Here is a 7,683-nt window from a genome sequence, read left to right on the forward strand (position 1 = left end):
GGCCTCGACCTGGGACACCATGCCAGATGATACTAAAAACAGTTGATCTTTAGATGGGAGGAAATTCTGAAATTGTGCTTTCCTTTCTAATAACTTACGGTAAGGACAAAAAATAAAAATAGTTTGAATTATTTTATCTTAATTAAGTGCGCCGGTATAAGTCTTCCAGTTTTGTGCATCATATCGTAGTTTTGATAAATACCGATCCGATTTATTTATTGATGATTTACTTTTTTCAACCAGTACGAAGAACGAATATTCAGCTAGTGCTTTAATGAAAGGTATTTTCAATAAGTTTTTTTTTAAGGATTCAAGATTCGTTCAAGAAAGACAATCGCTTAAAAATAATTTATTCATTCAAAACATGAAAAATGCTAGGAAATTTAAGTATAAAGGTTACTTATGAAAGAATCTTTTCTTCAAAAATTTTTTGCTCTTCAGCCAAATTCTTTTCCGGCGTCTTATAGAGAAGGAAAAATATATTATTGGTGTATTGAGATCAAAAGCGAATTTTAGTCTTACTCGTTTTATCACCGGGTGAAAGACAGGATACATCGTTATACTTCATAAATTCCTCACCAGACCTCCTACAATCTGCAAGAAATTTCTAAGGTCAAAGTTTGTCTCAACATTAAGCAAATAAGATAAATAATCCTTCGTAGTTTTAGTATAGGTTGCCAAGGAGCCACTCAGTTTTTTTGGCGTTTTTCCTTATCGCCAATATGATATGTGCTCAGACCCACACTACGTTTTCTTTTTTAAAATTTGAATTAAGACTTTTCTCTCAGAATAAAACACATTTGATTTCAATGGTCAAATGCTAATTTATTGAGCAAAGAGACGAAGCACAAAAAACTACAAAACTGCATAGTTAAAATTTAATAAATCAATCAACCGAGATTATGATTTAATCTTTCTAATGATTAAAAAAAACTTTAACAAGTATTTTAAACAAAATAAAAACTTTCAAATAAAATTTTTCGAGAGAAGATAATGCAACCTTTTTTAATTTTCTATATTCATTTTTGATTTAATTAAATCATTCGCTGAGATTTTTTTTTTGGGGGGGGGGCTACAAATTTAGACATATACGTATAACCTATGACGTTTTCTTCAAATCTGGCAAAAAGAAATAGGAAGTACCAGAAATTATTTTTAATTCAAAGTTAATAAAAAAATTCAAATATTTATTGCATAGTGCGGAGGATTACAAGAAATTTCACAAAATATTAAATTAGAAAGGAGTTCGTTTTAAAAGATCATTTTTGTATTTTTTTGTAAAAATGACTGTTGTAGTTTTTTTTTTGTATCATTTCAACGTAAAAGTCTTCTGATTATAAAAATTTATTTATTAACTTGATAACCTATAAAAATGAAAAACAAAAGGTAATGAAAAATTTTAAAAACTTTTTGCGACCAAGAAATTTTTATTCCACGTTCTGTAATGAGAATTTTCTTTTAAATGCGTACTGAATAGTAGAGATAAGAAGCTCGAAACAGGCTTGGGCTTGTTAGTTGCAAGAAGCCTATAGGCTCTTGCAGAAAAATATTTTACAAATTGCATACCATTTTCACACTAAACAATGTTCAAAATTTCGTTTAATTCAGTAATTAATAGTAAAATAATAATGTAAAAATTATTAGATGTAAAATATTAAGAAATATTGAACTGTAAATAAATAATAATAACTTATGTTACTTGACTTTTCTTTATGCGAATTTTGCATTGATAGCATCTGGAGTTTTGGCCTTTATGTAGCATACCAAATTACAGACAAAAGGCTCCAACATAAAAGAATACCCCGATCTCAGACAGGAGTAGGCACTAATTTTAATTCTTATGGCTCTAACCTTTAAAATTCAGTCCGAAATCATCTCCACTACATAATCATCAACTTCGCTATTTCTTACCAAAAGCAAAAACTTACTTTTGACTCCCACTTTTGAGGAAACTTCCGAATCAGAAACAAAATGTAAGGTGCCAAGACGAGTACGAGCAAAATATAAGAATGTCAACAAACAAAAAAATTAGCAATGCAAATATTTTTTCATAATAAATTTTGGAACTGTCCATTCATCATTAGAAGACCATTTTTTAACAAATTAAAATATCAGAAGTCAAGTAAAATGTAAGATACCATTTTAAAGATGAGCAAGAGTAGAAAATATTTTTTGTTAAAAAACAAAAATTTTGCAGTGCATATTTTTCCACATTATAAAGAAAAGTACAAATCAAAAGCAAAGTACATCATATTAGAGAAGGATATATGGCCGGGATAGCCTGATCGGTAGGCCACTGGGCCCATGTCCGACAATTCGTGGGTTCGAACCCCGCTGGCCGAAGACGTAAGTAAAGTGACTGATGCACGTTAAATCTGTCGAGTCGCAAAAGTCCTCAATGTTCCGATAACAAATCAAAACCTCTGGGGGTACTGGATTGGAGATCGATCGTTCTCTGATTCAGGTCAAAATTACGATCTGTGGATGAGTGGATGTATGAATGGCTCCGCCCTATAAACGGGTGCGACGTATGGTGCGGCGGAAGTCGAATTCTTGGCCATAGATGGCGCCACTGAAAACAAGAAACGCACACTCTGCCTTAAATTTGCTCGGTTTCACCAAGCAGGCTTGCCCGTGTGGCAAGTAGCATTAGAAACAACAACAACAACGGAGATGGATATGAGTAGAAAACAGTTAGGTAAAAAAATAATAATTTTGTGGTGCAAATGCCATTCTCCAACAAGACCACATCTGATACATGTTTGTAATTCTTAACTTTCTGGAACTACAACAACAACAGTTTGATAACAAAAACCTTTCTGTAGGCAAACATGAGAAAAGCACCGTAATGTTTTTTTCTGACTATATTCTAAGTTACGATTAAGTAAGTTTTCTGTTTTTTGTTACAACGATCACGTGTCGATGCTTTTATAACCACTGGCCAATATTTCATTGACATACATTGTTTAACCCTTTTCTATTCCTTCTGAGACACCATAAACAGTCACCACTCTAAAATTAAACAATATTAAAACTTAATAATTAGTAACCACATTAATTTAAGAATGTAAAAAATTATATAAAAGTACTGTATTACGTATAAATGATTCAGTGCTCACGATAGCTCGAACACCATTTTAAAGCACTCAGAGTGCAAAGGGTTAAAACCACTTATTTCGAAAGTGCCTAATATGTTTTGTAAGTCGATTGCATTTTCTTTTAAAATCTCCAAATATATTGTTATGTAACATTTAAAAAAGAAAACCCAAACGTAAGAACTTATCGACAAGCAATGTGTACATTTTGAAGCGCAGTGGCATTACTTCTGCGCAGAGGACTGCCTTAACAAAAGGATGAAAGATAGACATAAAAAGAAAACATTCATGTAAAAAAAACTTGAGAACTGTAAAAAGTGTCGCGGTACAAAGGATTAAAAAAAAATTAACAGCGCATTTTATAAACATATATTACTTCACTTCTTGACCAACGTCACACTTAGATCTCCAATTTCCGAGAAAGTAATAAATCAGTAGTAAAGCATAAGATACTACTTCAAAAATGATCATGAGTAGAAAATATTTGCTTTAAAAAAAAACAGTGTAAGTTTCACTGTGAAGTTTTCTAATAATTTTTTAATTGACCATTTTATAACCCCCCCCCCCCCATACTAAGCCACGTTTTCATTACGTCAACACTCAATTTTGACCTTTATATTCAGAGAAATGGTTGTTGTAGTTCATTTACGTCGCACTAGAGCTGCACAATGGGCTATTGGCGACGGTCTGGGAAACATCCCTGCGGATGATCCGAAAACATGCCATCACAATTTTGATCCTCTGCAGAGGGGGTGGCACTCCCGCTTCGGTAGCCCAACGACCTACACGAGAAGTTGAGCACGTTACGGTAGAACAGTTTAACGAGAACCAATACCGCACATCCTTGGTCCCTACTCAGACTGATCCAAGTGATCACCCACCCGCACACTGACTGCAGACAGTGATGCTTGACTTCGGTGATCTGCTGGTAAACCGTGTCTTAACGATCAGTCCACTGCGGGACCAGAGAAATGAACAGATGAGAAGAAAAATGCAAGGTTATGTTTTAAAGATGGACAGAAGCAGTTTAAAAGATTTTTTGTCAAAAACTAAAGTTCCGTTGTGCGCAAGAAACACCAACGCTTATTTTTGTTTCACATTTTCAGAGAAAATTATGAATCAAAAGGAACGTGAGGGGTGCGATTTTAAAAAAAGTTTTTTTATTAAGTTTACAATTTATCATCACATCCCTAGCAGCAAAATAACTTGGGAACACATTGGGTCAATATTCACCAACCTTGGTTCAACAAGGTTTTATAGGGCCATTATTTTGCCAATAGTGGACTAATATAGACATTTTCGATTCACCCGATATTTTATAGCCACTATTCAGCAGATGTTAATCCTATATAAAATTGTCAATTTCACCGGATATTTTATTTCCCTTATTTATCCAATACTGGCCCTATACAGATTTGTAAAGTTCACTCGATATTTTAAAGCCGTTATTCAGCCTATATCTGTTCGATATAGAAGTGTCAGACTCAGCCAATATAGACCCTATTTGCAATTATCCAATTGACCTGATATTTTTTAGTCGTTATTCAACCAATATAGGCCATATATAGAATTTTTCAATTCACCCGATATTTTATAGCCACTATTCAGTCAAAGTTCACTTGTATAGAATTGTACAATTAATCCGATATTTTATTGCCCGTATTTCTGTAATATCGGCACTATACCGATTTCTGAAATTCAGCCGATATTTTATAGCCGTTATTTAGCTTATGTCAGTTTGATAAAGAAGTGTCCCACGGAACCGATGTTTTATAGCCGTTATTTAGCCAATATAAACCCTACTTAAAATTGTTCGATTGACCCGATATTTTAAAGACGTTATTCATCCAATGTAAACCCTATTTAAAATTGGCCGATTAACCCGGTATTTTATAGCTGTTAAATAAAATCTAAAAGGTAAAGTAATAAATGCTTTTCTCTAAAATCATAATTAGTTGTTTTCAAATCTCATGGGCGGATATCCATCAATATAACTTTAGTGATACTTTTACAATAAAATTAAAAACATAAAATGCTCTTGGCAACTAGAATTTCTACTATCAGAACTTGTCATTTTGAACAAGGTAAATATTTTATTTTATACAGCCGCTGAACACCCAACGCAATTCTGTGTTTAAGACTACCAATGTTCAACTCCGTAAACTTGTAATTTTGAACCTAATCCAGAAGACAAGGGAACTCCTGTATCAAGTATTGGGAGAAATTAGGCTTCGTGGAGATCTTTTTGATGGAACTAACCCGCATTTGCATTGAATGGAGAGGAAAACCTCCCATAGTTATGACCACTAAAAACGTCTTATTAGCAAAAAAGAAAAATCTATTACAGATAGATTTGTTTGTATTGTAAATCACTTATTAAGGAACTAGATATAGAAATGGATATTATTAAAATATTTTCAGTCTTTCCAGGTTCAATAGATGTAAATACAAAACTGGTCCTTAACTGAAAGTCCATAATGGTCTTATATATTTTTAGACAATGGTCTTAGAATGGCTTTCGATATCGGACCGAGATTGAGGTGTATAAGTTATGTAATAATAAGTCCTAGAATGGCTTTATATTCTAGCCAAATATTTATTTTTATGTAGGACGTTTACAATATGTGGTCACTATTGGAGTGTCTAAATTTTTTAATATTGGTCCTCGAATGGTTTTGAATATAGGACCAATATTAATTTCTATATTGAACCCTTGTAGGCTTTGATATAGAGTCATATTTCGGAGTAACTTTAAAAACCAGAAATCCATATAAAGTAATGTTTTAAATAATAAAAGTAATATTATTAAATTATTTAACATAATATTTAAAAAAATGTTTAAGACAAAAATAAGAAGTTTCATAGTAAAAAAATTTTGTGTCCATTTCATCGTTACCATTTTAAGTACCTTTTTCTTTGATATCAACCCTTAGTTATGACCCGACCAGACAAATCAGAAGAAAAATGTAAAGAAATATTTCAAGGATCAACAAGAGTATAAAACATTCATGCCAAAACAAACAAAAAAAAATTCCGCAAAGCAACATTATTTCATAGATTGCCAAATTGTTCATTTTATCATTAAATATTAAGTCCTATTTTCCCATACTTCAAAATTTAATTTTGATTCCCATTTTAAGAGAAACTTACATTCAAAATATTTTTGCATAGCTCAGAGGTACATTGGATCAAGGAAGTATACCATGCATCGAAAATATGCTACCTATATCAAAGACCCACTACTTTTTCATAGTTCTATAAACTACTTTTTCATAGAACCATTAAACCATTTCATAGAAAGTGGTTAAAAACAAACTGGATGTAAATTTTTATAAAAATAAAAAAAATAGCTAGTAGCGTATTAAATTAAAAATTATCCAGCATTAAGTATGCTTACAGGTCGTATATCACAGGAAATGAGGATTCGAAAAAAAAATTATTAAGTTCTTTTATATTTCAATTTTTTTTTTTTCTACTTTATGTTTGTCAGGAAGATGATTTCAATGTCTAAAGGGAGGGAAAATTAAGAGGTTTTTCAGTCTTCAGTTGAAAGGTTAAGTTGCATATTATTTAACTCAATTGTTCTTAAAAAGTTTCAAAAATTATTGACAATTTACATAAAGGCGGACAATGAGTCAAGCCAATTTTTACTAAAATCAATGGCTATTTTTGATTCCTTATTCAGAGAAACGTACTAATGATAAAGAAAATGTAACATGCCATTTCAATGATGAACAAGAGCAGAAAATATATGTGCCAAAAAAACATAAGTTCCATGATGCAAATTTATTTAATAAATATATAAAGGTAACTCCTTTCAAACTGACGTCAATGCTCATTTTTGAGACCAGGAGAAACTAACAGATCAGATCAAAATTTAAAGTAATTTTTTAAAGATGAACAGGAGTGGAAAATGCTTATATTAAAAAATTTCATATGGAAATTTTGTTTTAATAAATTGTTAAAGTGTCTATTTTATCATCACATAATGAGCTCCTATTTTCATACATTTGCTTCTATTTTTGAAACTGAAGTAAAATGTAAGTCACCAGATCGATTCGAGTGGAAAATTATGCAAAAAAGTTCTGTATTGATTTTTTTCTTATTTCTTTTCTTTTCTTTTTTTTAAAGTAAGCATTTTAACATCATATACTGAGTCAATTTTTCACTAATTTTTCACAGCAATTTTCAGAGATACTGACAGATACGAAGCAAAATATAAAGTAAAAACGGATATGAGTTGAAAACATTTCATTAAAAAATATATAAGTTTCATAGTGAAATGTTCTAAATAAATTTTAAAAAACTAAAAAAAATAACAATTTTACTATCACATATTGAGCCTTTTTTTACCCACCTAAATCAAAACTTATTTTTAAGACAAATATTTTATAAACAAACAAAAATCAAAGGCAAATTACATAATTGTTAGCCTTTCATTGTAAGGCTAACATATAAAACATAGTACTTAAAAAATAAAAGCAATGAAATGATTAATTAAGATTAGGTTGTGTAAAATTTTCGAAGAAAGATGAGATGAAGAAACAATTTTCAAAGAAGAAAGATGAAGAAAAAATACTGCACTCAA

General features: G+C 31.1%; 1 long non-coding RNA gene across 1 annotated transcript; it reads right to left on the reverse strand.

Moving 5' to 3' along the window:
* Positions 1 to 334: 334 nt before the first annotated feature.
* LOC139425498 (uncharacterized) lies at positions 335 to 2,002 on the reverse strand. The gene is made up of 2 exons (XR_011636692.1): positions 1,700 to 2,002; positions 335 to 594 (listed from the first exon to the last, which is right to left on the reverse strand). It is a non-coding gene; the product is annotated as an uncharacterized lncRNA (long non-coding RNA).
* Positions 2,003 to 7,683: the final 5,681 nt, after the last annotated feature.

The sequence above is a fragment of the Parasteatoda tepidariorum genome, chromosome 4 (assembly GCF_043381705.1).
Source record: "Parasteatoda tepidariorum isolate YZ-2023 chromosome 4, CAS_Ptep_4.0, whole genome shotgun sequence".
Taxonomy (NCBI): Eukaryota; Metazoa; Arthropoda; class Arachnida; order Araneae; family Theridiidae; genus Parasteatoda; species Parasteatoda tepidariorum.